Below are 12,850 nucleotides of genomic sequence, written 5' to 3'. Positions count from 1 at the left end.
CGTATAATCAAGACCGTCGGAAATAGATCTAACTTCCGGTGGTCTCGATATAATGCTGTATGAGCCGCTACGCGTGAAACTTTAACCGCTGCCCGGTGGTGGCCTATCCTATATCGTTGCCAGAAGCACGATTATTGATAACTTTAACCTTAAATAAAATAAAAACTACTGAGTTTAGAGGACTGCAATTTGGTATGTTTGATAATTGGAGGGCGGTTGATCAACATACCAATTTGCAGTCCTGTAGCCTAAGTAGTTTTTAAGATCTGAGGGAGGACAGAAAAAGTGCGGATAGGCAGACAAAGCCGGCACAGTAGTTTTCCTCTGCAGAAAACTAAAAGGATAAAAATCTCCGAAGAATGTTTCCGAGAACATAGAGATAATTCAGGTCTGCACTGGATGAAATGTTTTTTTTTAAATTCATCAATAAATTATATATGAGTTGCCCATGGCGCCTTTGAGTGAATTTGAAGGTTTCATAATAAGGCCTGGTGAACCTATAAATCAACAGTGCGTCCGATTTCGTAACGGTAGGTTGCCAGGGCCAGATAATGAGACCTCCAGAGTTGCTGGTCACTGCCATCACAGCTGTCGATCGCGACAGATGTTAATTTTTTTGCCGTGTAATTGAAGCAGCCTCGGACATGTTCTTACTTTGAGATTTTGAATTCTGGCGATCAGAAAATGAAATAACAGATAATAACAAACATGTTCGCGGAAACTATGTAACATAGATATTGCAATATGGACATTTAAATGTAAGTAATGACCGAGCACTTGAATGGTGCAACACCAAAATTCTATCGTAAACTTCTCAAAGCTACATTTTCTCAAACTTGATGGTAATTGTTATCCATCAAAAACCTAGAAAATATCTGTTATGCAATATTTATTACATGCTAGCTCTTCTAACACGAATAATCATATTAATGCGCAGGTCAGCAGAGGTACAGGAGGTTACTGGTCGGAAGAGGCATAATCAATTGACTGCTAATAAAATCCTTTGCCGAAAAAGAAATATAATCTAAGATTCAAGAATGTTATTGTTCATTTGTTATTTATGAACATGAAGATTACCTGGGTCTTTTCGAAGCACAAGAAATTTCATATAAAATTCGAGAATGTTATCGTTCATTTTTTATATATGAGCATGAAGATTACTTGAGGCATTTTGAAGAAAGAGGAATTTAATCTCATATTCAAGATATTGTTCATTTGTCGTATATGAACATGAAGATTATCTGAGGCACTTTGAAGAAAGAGGAATTTAATCTCAAATTCAGAAAAGTTATTGTTTGTACACAAAGATTTTCCGAGGCTTCGCGAAACATATTTTCCTATTTTATTAATAAAAGAGGGATTTAGCCGAGTCATCGACACTTCAGTATAGAAAATACCTTATGATATAGATGAATATAATTCCCCATCTTGGTTTGCCCTCTGGTGCCTACAGATTGCTTGGCATTTGTTCTTGTGCTTCCTTAAGATTCCGAGTGACTTATTTTTTTTTTTTTATCTGCGACCGCTTTACCATCTGTCAGGGATCGTCTGCGTTCCGGGGTGGGGATCCTTCACCCTACCCCACCTCGCCCTACCCCACCAGTAGTGGACAATAGTATTGTTTCATCGGTGAAAATGCTTTAAATGCAGCATCTGTTATCTGTAGTAGAATCTCTGTGATGGAAAATAAGGCTAGGGAGATTTTTTGTATAAATGTGGAAACTACTATCACTGAAAGAAGAAGGAATATGAAACGTGTCAAAAGTACCATTTATATATATATATATATATATATATATATATATATATATATATATATATAATATATATATATATATATATATATATATATATATATATATATATATATATATACTGTACATATATACTGTATATATATATATATATATATATATATATATATAGTTATCATATATATATATATATATAATATAATATATATATATATATATATAACAGCATATATACTGTATATATATATATATATATATATATATATATATATATATATATATATATACATGTGTACACACACACTTCACGTGTATATATATATATATATATATATATATATATATATATATATATATACAACAGAGTATATACACTAAAACGAAAAACTAACAGAACTACAAAACAAACATTTTGGCTCATATAAAAATGCAAACAGATAAAGGACAATAAAAAAGAAAAAGAAAACGGAGGTCGAATATCAAAACATGACACGAAAATCCCCTCCCCTCACCCTCTACCTACCCCCCCACCCCTCAAACAGCCAAGACGAGCGGCGGCGTCACCAGGGAGGGAATCTGTGCTCTTTAAGCATCTTGTTTATTTACCCATAAGACCCGGAGAGTCGACGAGATTGCAGGTCGCCGTCCTTCTTGTTAAAGTCCTCCCCACTTTACAAATCAACCCGTGCCATTTTATACGGCGAACTCGGCCGTGGAATAGTAATAATAATACGTAGCTGTTGGAGACGATCGGAAAATAATAAAATATCTTGTTTGTTTGCAGAGCCGGTGCCACAGAGTTAAAAGTTGGCCATATATTGCGGACGGTAACGAGGCGTTGGACCTCCGCGCCATCTACCTATAAGGCGGGTTTTACGGGCTGCGGTCGAGTTGGTAATTGGCGGTTGAATAATGACGGACGCCGATGAGTAATGTTGAATAATGCATTTTTTTTTTTTTTTTTAGATGAGCGCCTTATACAATCAGCGTCATTTTCACTACATTTCGCTTCTAGGGAGTCTCTCTCTCTCTCTCTCTCTCTCTCTCTCTCTTGTCAGGGGCTGAGATACGCAAACGAGAGAGACCTCCGGAGTGAGGTGTTTCTTTGTCGTGGTTTTGTCAAGTAAAGAGTTTTTTTTTGTCGTTTAATTTATTATCATTATTGATTTTAGCATCATTTGGTTGCTTTGAAGTTTGGTAATCTTTTATTTTGTTTTCTTATTTTCCGTGAGAGAAACATTCTCTCTCTCTCTCTCTTTTCATATGTTTAAGTATTTTTGTCTCCTGCAAAATGTTTCTACGCTTCCAGTAATTTACTGGTTGCAATATATATATATATATATATATATATATATATATATATATATATATATATATATATATATATATATATATATATATGTGTGTGTATTATATATACAAACATATCTATGTATATATTATATAGGTAGGTAGATATATAGGCAGATAGATAGATAAATACAAACACATATATATATCTTTCTCTGGTGTTTTGAAGTATGAGTCATTAATTGCCCCGGAAATTTACACACCATGCAGAGAGCTTAGTTTTCTATTACTCCTTTTTCCAGAAAACCGTGGTTATCATTAGCCAGGAGCAGAGGCTCATCTTCCATGTAAAGGGCATTTCCTCCCACCAAGGGGTCCACAACCCTCACGGAGCTCCCTTGCTTTAACGTACAATATATTTCAAATCATTGGTACTTCATGAGGCAGCAGTGTACAGGTAAATAGATTGTTATCTTGTTTTTATGCTAAGCAATCTTCCAGACCCAGCCCTCGATAGGGTAAACAGAATATGCTTAAATATCATTGTATAAATGCAAAAGACAATCCCCTCTCTGCTTCCAGAATTGTCTTTCCGCTTTTTATAACTGATGTGATAAAGAAAAAACTTTTCTTTAAGAATATGCTAATTAGAGCGATTTATCCCAAAAGAAATCTAGATGGAATCCATTAATCCATTTTGAACAGTTTTTCCCTTTTCATGCATTATTTTGCTTACCCTAAGGAGTTGTGGGTGGGGTAAACAATATAGTGTTTAAAAAAAGACAAAAATATAAGCTTCCGTGGACTTATGAGGGTGTGTGCGTGTGTGTTTGTGCATATGTTTGCGTGTAACACAGTACACGCATCCACGCAAAAATATGTATTGCACAGTTACAAGTAACCACACAAAAATATATATTATTATTATTATTATTATTATTATTATTATTATTATTATTATTATTATTGCACAGTAATTTCGAGCAGATGAATCTCATATATCCTGTTTTCCCAGCGGCTAACGCTCAACAGGTGTAGATATACGACCTGCCTACTAGAAATGCATTGATGACGTAGTCTACAATACTTGTGTATAGTTATTAGATAATTTACATTTTAGATTTTTTTTTATCCTACAAGTTACATTAGCTGGTTATTCGGATCTCATTGTTACCCATATTTTGTTCGCATTATTTTAATATTTTGGTATTAATTCAAAGTTTAACTTATGCTAAATAAACTGGTTATTTGAAATGACGATGTGTAATTTCTTCTTTATCTCCGTGGGTCAATATCCATCTTAATTTGCATATTTATTTCATGCGGTGCACTGTAGGCATTACTTAAGGTTCTTTGCAGCGTGCCCTCGGGCCCTAGGTACAACCCATTTCGTTCGTTTTACTGCACCTCCTTTCATATTCTCTTTCTTCTATCTTACTTTCTACCCTCTCCTAAAAATTGATTCATAGAGCAACTGCTTTGAGGTTTTCCTCCTGTTACACCTTTCAAACATTTTACCGTCAATTTCCGTTTCAGTGCTGATGACCTCATAGGCCCCAGTGCTTGGCCTTTGGCCTAAATTCTACAGTTAATTCAATTCAGTTCAATTCAATATTTATTTCATTATTTCCATCCTAGTTATTTCTATACTGCAAGTTATATTAGCAGATCGTTCGGCTCTCATTGTTACCCATATTTTGTTCGCATGATTTTAATATTTTTGTATTAGTTCAACGATTAACTTATGCTAATTAAACTGGTTATTCGTGATAATGATCTGTTTATCCATTTATCTCCGTCAGTAAATTTCTAAGGCTTTTTTTTTCTTCCTGCACGTTACATGAGCAGGTCGCTCGAATTTCATTTTTACCCATATTTGGCGTTTCGTTAGTATTTTTAGTTTTCTGTAAACGAAAACTATTGTTTCGGCTTTGTCTGTCCGTCCGCACTTTATTCTGTCCGCACTTTTTTCTGTCCGCACTTTTTCTGTCCGCCCTCAGATCTTAAAAACTACTCAGGCATGAGGGCTGCAAATTGGTATGTTGATCATCCACCCTCCAGTCATCAAACATACCAAATTGCAGCCGTCTAGCCTCTGTAGTTTTTATTTTATTTAAAGTTAAAGTTAGCCATAATCGTGCGTCTGGCAACGCTTTAGGACAGGCCACCAATGGGTCGTGGTTAAAGTTTCGTGGACCGCCTTTCATACAGCATTATACGGAGACTACCGAAAGATAGATCTATTTTCGGTGGCCTTGATTATACGCTGTAGTGGCTGTACAGAAAACTCGATTGCCCATTTTTTACTTGTTTAATTAAATCAACGGTTAACTTAAATTAATTAAGCAGGTTATTTGTCCTGGAAATCTATAATTTATTTATTTACTTCGGTGAATTTCCAAGACCTCAGAAATTTACGGTTTGTACCACAATTATTCAAGGTTTTTGCAGAACCATCAGCAAATTGCGGCCAAATTAGGCTTGTGGCTATAAACTGTATTTTACTTTGAATTATCATATTATGAAGTGATTACTTATTCTACAGTTGATTAGAGTGATATTTGTATACAACTAGGATCTTCATAGTTTTCTTATATTGGTATAGTCAGTAGTTTGTCGTGTACGAGATTTGAAACCCCGCCACTTATTGATGAAAAAGTGACCCTCTCTCTCTCTCTCTCTCTCTCTCTCTCTTGAAGACTGCGTAATCTGTATATAACTACGATATTCATAGTACTTCTATTTTATTGTAGCCAATAATCTATCATATACTAGCCCTGAAACCTTGCTACTTAATGATGGAAAAGTCTCTCTCTCTCTCTCTCTCTCTCTCTCTCTCTCGAAGACTGCGTGATTTGTATATAACTAGGATATTCATAGTACTTCCATATTACTGTAATCGATAATTTATCATATACTAGCCCTGAAACCTCGCTACTTACTAAGGGGAAAGAGTCTCTCTCTCTCTCTCTCTCTCTCTCTCTCTCTCTCAGACTGCGTGATTTGCATAGTACTTCTATATTACTGTAATCGATAATTTATCATATACTAGCCCTGAAACCTCGCTACTTACTGAGGGGAAAGAATCTCTCTCTCTCTCTCTCTCTCTCTCTCTCTTGAAGACTGCATAACTTTCCATGTAATTAACCTATCATTATCTAGTCATAGTGCTGATCTTCCTTGACATATTGTCTTCTTAAATAAAGTTGAATATCGTTATTTAATCTCAGATTGAATTAAGTATAACGAATTACTAAAATAAAGATAATTTACTCTCGACTCTTTTAATGTTATTATCAGTAATATTAAAACTCAGTACATTTATTTATCACGAAAATACAGGAATAAAAACATTTTTTATCTTTTTTATTATACGTTTAATGTTATTATCTTTGGTGTTGAAATTTATTGCTATTATTTTACGTTAAATTACATTTATAAAAACATATTTTATCTTCATTTTTATCTTTCTTATTATTTCTCTTATTTGCATTACTATGACTGTTGCCACATAATTAATGACCCTCATAATTGTGACCTTGGATAAAACGACCATCATGCACCATCATATGAGGGCGAGTCATCAGGAGCACCGAGATGAATAGTGTGCATGACGAGGGCAAGATGATGATGATTCTGATGATGATAATGATGGTGGTAGTAATCAACCTATATCTTGTAGTTTATACGTTTGTTTTTCCGTCGAATTAACTGTTTTTCTTACACTGTAACAATTGTCACTGTCATTGTTTTTGTTTTTGTTGTTTTCACTGTTTTTATAGTAGTGATAATCGGTATTATTATCATTTTTATTATTGAACGTCATGATGAAGGTGATGCGGAAGATGATGATGATGATCATGATGGTGGCGAAGGTGTTGCTTTTTGTACACACACACACATACACACACATATATGTATATATAATTTATATATATATATGTACTGTATATATATACATATATATGCTTATATTTATATACACACATATAATATATGTATATAATATATATATACATACACAAATATATACATGTATATGTATATATACAACCTACGTTTATATTATTCCCGTAAACGCGAAATGCAAATTAACTTCCGAACTTCGAAGCGTGAATTGTTTTCATGATCTGTTCATCACTACAAGCTCATATCTCAAAAACGTTAAGCATGTATATCGGATAGGCAGTAACTTTTTTTTTATTCGCTTCCTTTTATTTTCTGTGTGCACATGTGCGTAGAAATATGCAGGCTCTCATTGTGCAACATATGCGAGGCCCAATAAAAACAAAGTATTCACTAGTGACAACAAACATATGTTGCAATTTGACAACATTCATGCGACGCAGACCACCTAGAGTTGATGTAAGCTAGTTGGAAATGGTACCATCCTCTCCTCAGAAATGGAATTATCATACGGGTTAATGTTATATATAAGAAACAAGCAAGCAGTTGCAAATTTTACAAAAAAAAAAAAATGCTGCACGTCGCGAATTTTTATGCCTCGGAAACATGAATTGGAAGCCATTTTCATTTTTAATTTGGATGAAAATGTGATAGGTAAGATCCACAATATTAGTTTATTATATTGATAGCTAAGATCCATAATATTTCAGTTTATAATATTCATGATGGCTATTTGTTTCGTAATGATAAAATTTCTGTTTATCTACTTTTAAAGAGTATTTTCCACTCATTACTCTACCAGATGGTATGTTTATAAGTTTTTTTTATTGAAATTGGTTATATTATTTTATAATTTTATTTTTCTTTAGTTTTATTTTTAATAAATTCATGGCCGTGGTATTTCAGACATTCTTGTAATATATGTACGTAAATCTGCTTCTTTTTTTCTTTTTTTTTGTAACGCCAGATAACTTATATTCTTGGCATCAGTGACCTTAATCGCTGTGACACCAGAAAAAATCTCAATAATCAATTAACTTACAGCTACTAATTTTCCATTTCTGTCATTTGTAATTTAATTTTTTTGGCACGATTTGCAATTTTTTGTTGTTGTTTATATGTTCATAAATCTTAGAATATGTTAATGAGGAACCTGGTCATGTTATTGTTGAAAATATGAATATTGTTAAGCCGGTAAATACTCGTATACCCAAGGAAAAACTTACAACGTAGTACAAATGAATAACATTGACATAAATCTAAACTTGCCTTCAACACATGCAAATTTTCATTAGCATCTTCGTACTCACATTCGCATATTTAGAATCCTCTGCTAATGTCTTTCCTCATCAGAACTCAGCGAGTTGATTTTATTTTTATCTTTAAATTTTTCTTTTTGAAAGGAAGAGAATTTTTTTCGGTACACACCATAATTACCCTAGTTATGAAGAAATTATCATTGTCATTAATGACCTAAATGGTAATGTTTTTTGAGAAAGAAAGCATTTTATTTATAACACACCATAATTGCCCTAGTTATGAAGAAATTATCAATGTCAAGATGCTCATTTCTTTTTTTTTTTTTTTAGAAAGGAAGAGAATTTTTGCTGTATCACACCATAATTGCTCCAGTTATGAAGAAATTATCAATGTCAAAATGTTCACTTTTTTTTTTTTTAGAAAGGAAGAGAATTTTCGTTGCTATGTATACACTATAATTGCCTTTGTTATGAAGAAATTGTCATTTTCATTTCTTATTGAAAATGCTAATTAAAATTAGCCAAGGAACATCTATTCAGTTACTCAAAGTATTAAACAATTGTGTATTTAAAACCTAACAAAACACTTCAAATCATATTGTCATATTAATCAAATTCAGTTGCACCAAAAGTAATAATTAATTATGATCTTAAATCTACATAAAAACAAATTAAAGTCACAGAACAAAGCTTAATCATCTAGTACAGCATATAATTACTTTAGAATCAGCGGCCGACGGGACGGTCAACCCAATCACCTCATCTAGCCCTGACCTGAAAAAGGGACGGGTAGAGGTTGAGGTCATTTGAGCCCCATCCGAATCCTGTCCGGTGGTCCATACCTGACCTCCTACTCCCTTTCACATTTCTCAAAGCAAGGTTTGATTTTTCCTTAAAACGAAGGTAAAGTAAAATGCCAGAAGGTGGGTGCGGCTAGGGGCCAAAGGGACGCTGGGGACATCCTTCAGTAATGCCTACGGTGTGCCACGTAAGGTGTACTGAATGCACCACCCCTCTTTCGAGGTCTTAAAGCAGGGTCCTGGCCGACAGCACTTCCTCCCCAGCCCCCGGCCTGCTCCCTCCCTTACGAGGTCTCAAAGCAAGATCCCGTACGATGTGTGAGCCACCCAAATAACTAACCAACCGCGGGAGGAAGTTGCCTATTCACGGCCCTCGTCGTACAGGCTTGTTAATGCCAAGAGCACGATTACCTGTCAGGGCTGACAATTCCGGCCGTCTGCTGCTGCTTCTGCGGGAGGAGGAGGAGGAGGAGGTGGAGGAAGAGGAGAAGGCGGAGGAGGAGGTGGAGGAAGGGGAGGAGAAGGAGGAGGAGCAAAATGAGAAGGCGAAGGAGGAAGAGGAGGAGGAGGAGGAGGAGGAAGAAAATGAGAAGGCGAAGGAGGAAGAGGAGGAGGAGGAGGAGGAGGAGGAGGAGGAAAATGAGAAGGCGAAGGAGGAAGAGGAGGAGGAGGAGGAAAATGAGAAGGCGAAGGAGAAAGAGGAGGAGAAGTAGGAAGAGAATGAGAAGGAGAAGGCGGAGGAGGAAGAGGAGGAGGAGGAGAAGAAGAAGGAGGAGGAAAAGGATGAGGAGGAGGAAAAGAAAGAGGAAGAGAATGAGAAGGAGTAGGAGGTACTGTATGTTCGCCTGGGCACATTTATCACTCATCACTTGTCCATCACTCAGATAAGGCCGACAGGTGCACCAGCAACAGGTGTTACCTAATGAGGTCCACGGAGGGAATGAATAACTTTGGGCGAAGACGCGGAGAACGTATATATATATTTATATATTTGCGGCGAGAGGGGGGGACGGGGGTTAAGTGGCCCGTGCACCTGGGATAGATAACAAGAGCCCTTATCGGGGGATGAGCAATGTTTATGTTTCTCGCTGTTAAATAATTGTTAGGTCGGGCGCCGCGCTGTGAATGACAAGTAGGTGTTAGAACCCATTGCCGAGAATTAATTCCAGGGTGAATGTTAGATCTTTCGCTGCTTGTCAGATGTTACGTGAATGTTTGATTCTGGGACGTCGTGCTTTGTCTGATGTTCAGTGCTTAATAACTGGAAGATAAATGTGAGCTAAATAACTGCTTGGTAAGTGTTGGCTAAATAACTGCTTGACAAATGTTACCTTAATAAATGCTTGATAAATTTCAGAGCTCATAATATAGACCAATAAACACTGGGCTCTGTTTTGCAAAGCATATCTTAGACCTGGTGTCTCGTAAATGTTAGGCAAATGTTATACTTGCCACTGCTTATTGTACGTTAACAAAAGTTTAATACTGTGCCGTTTATCAAATATTAAATGAATGTAAAATTGGATGTCACATATTAATAGTTCGATCATTGTTATATCTATTACTCTCATTTCAAGTTTAAAAAGACGTTCGATCCAGCGTCACTGGTCAAGTAATGCTACATAAACAATAGATTTGCTGCCTCATTTTCAGTATTAGATAAATAGTGTATTACAGACGCCCCCCATGCCTTTTCAGATCTCTCTCTCTCTCTCTCTCTCTCTCTCTCTCTCTGTCACTAAAGAGTTTTGTTCTATGTTTTTAGAGATGTGTTGGTGCGTAGGAAGCAAAGATTGATAAGCAACAAACGGAAGTAAAATGTTCAATGAAGTACATTTTAAAAACAATTGAATAGTCTATAGGGAGGTGTTAATGCGTAGCAAGTAAAGATAAATAAACCAGAAGGGAAGCAGAATTAACAATAAAGCGCATTTTGCAGCGGAAATGAACGACTCCACAAATGCTAAGTATCAAAATAAAAAAATAAATAAACAGTCCATATAGTCTTGTGAAATTCAGCACATTACCATGCTGACCCTACACCGGAGAGAGAATAAAGGGAGCCTCCACGGAACGGCGTGAAGGTCCGCTGTTTAAGACCCTGAATCGCCCTGCGAATGGCAGAAGTCTCTCCCTGCGAACGGCAGGAGATTTCGGTGACGACTCGCCCCAGATCTCAAGATCTCCGGAAACTGGGCTTGATCGCCCATAACGCTGATCTGCATATGGCTGCCGCCGCGCTACGCGGGCCTCCCGGCTGAGAGAGAGGTCTGTGTGTGTATGTCAGTGGGAGTGGTTACTCTTTCGTCTGTTTTTTAAAACTTGTTTTCTTGGGTTTGTTTTCTCTTAGTTAACTTTTGTTGTTTTCATTTTATTTTCTAGTTTTCTCTTTACTTTTTAATAATAATTGTGTGCTGATATTGTTGATTCCTCTTTACTTTTTAATAAGTGAGTGCTGGTATAGTATGAATTTGATAAATGAGTGCTGAATTTATTGATTTGAATTTATTTATTGTTATTATTTTGTAGGGGTTTGAATTAATTTATTATATCTGTTAGGGTTTGAATTTATTTAATATTATTTTTTAGGGATATAATTGACTTTGTTGTTATTTTTAGGATCTGAATTTATTTATTGTTATAATTTTTTAGGGTCTGAATTTATTAATTACTATTATTTTTTTAGGATTTAAATTTATATATTGTTATTGTTTTTTGTTTGGTCTGAATTTATTTATTGTTATTATTTTTCTAGGATTGAAGTGTATTTATTGTCATTATTTTTTTTTAATGAAAGGTACTTTTTTTTATTTTTTTTATGAAAGGTACTTTTTTCATATACACTGTGATTCTATGGCGATATGGCATCCATTATTTAAAGGATTAGCCTTTGTTCCTTGAGTCTATAAATGGAACAACCAATGCATATTGGATTTAATCCTGTTATTTGACACGATCGTCCAGAAGACCATAGGATCCACGGACCCTTCTCTTAGTCTCAAGTTCAGGATCAGATCTGATCCTGAACCCGGTGCTAAGGCTTTGTCCTTGCAAGTTCCTATATAGAAGGATCTGTGTGTCTATGGGTGCCAAGCCCTTCTAGCTGAGAAAGAGAAAGCATGGGTCGCATCTTTTGGGTCCAGGAAATGCCCATTGGCACCTCCCAAAAAACATTGTCTTGCATCTGTACTTGTAGGAATTATTAACAAAAAAATTCAGTTAATTTATTCCTCAAGGATTCATTTTAAAAGAGTAATGGTCCAATTGAATATATCCCGCAGGGGGATAGTGCCGTCAGTGCACCTCATGCGGTGCACTGTAGGCATTACTTAAGATTCTTTGCAGCGTGCCTTCGGCCCCTAGCTGCAATCCCTTTCGTTCCTTTTGCTGTACCTCCTTTCATATTCTCTTTCTTCCATCTTACTTTCTACTCTCTCCTACAATTGATTCACAGTGCAACTGCGAGGTTTTCCTCCTGTTACATCTTTCAAACATTTTACTGTCAATTTTCCTTTAAGCACTGAATGACCTCATTGTTCCCAGTGCTTGGACTCTGGCTTAAAGCCTGTATTCAGTTCAGTTCAGTTGAATATATGCATACGAGCAATAACAGTGAAACAGGGAATGCAGGTTGTCACAAGACTATAGATGACTTTGTTATGCACCGAAAAAAAAAACATCGTGAAACAGACATTTATTAATTTTGTTCTAAGGAAACACAAGAGCTTTCATAGCTTATCAGTCAGATACGAAGATGACTTGGGAAATGATACGTAAAGAGACACCCTTAAAGATGTAATTTGAACTTCAGAAGTTTGAACGAAGATGCAATGCATTACTA

General features: G+C 35.7%; 1 long non-coding RNA gene across 1 annotated transcript in view; it reads left to right on the top strand.

The window, feature by feature from the left end:
- The window catches only part of LOC136849832 (uncharacterized), a 449,295-nt gene that overhangs the window by 203,627 nt on the left and 232,818 nt on the right, over positions 1 to 12,850 (top strand). Inside the window, exon 3 of the long non-coding RNA XR_010856438.1 lies at positions 3,347 to 3,501. This is a non-coding gene — a long non-coding RNA (uncharacterized lncRNA). The remainder of the gene's footprint in view (positions 1 to 3,346; positions 3,502 to 12,850) is intronic.

The sequence above is a fragment of the Macrobrachium rosenbergii genome, chromosome 21 (genome assembly GCF_040412425.1).
Source record: "Macrobrachium rosenbergii isolate ZJJX-2024 chromosome 21, ASM4041242v1, whole genome shotgun sequence".
Classification (NCBI taxonomy): Eukaryota; Metazoa; Arthropoda; class Malacostraca; order Decapoda; family Palaemonidae; genus Macrobrachium; species Macrobrachium rosenbergii.
This window is presented reverse-complemented; position numbering and strand designations above follow the sequence as displayed.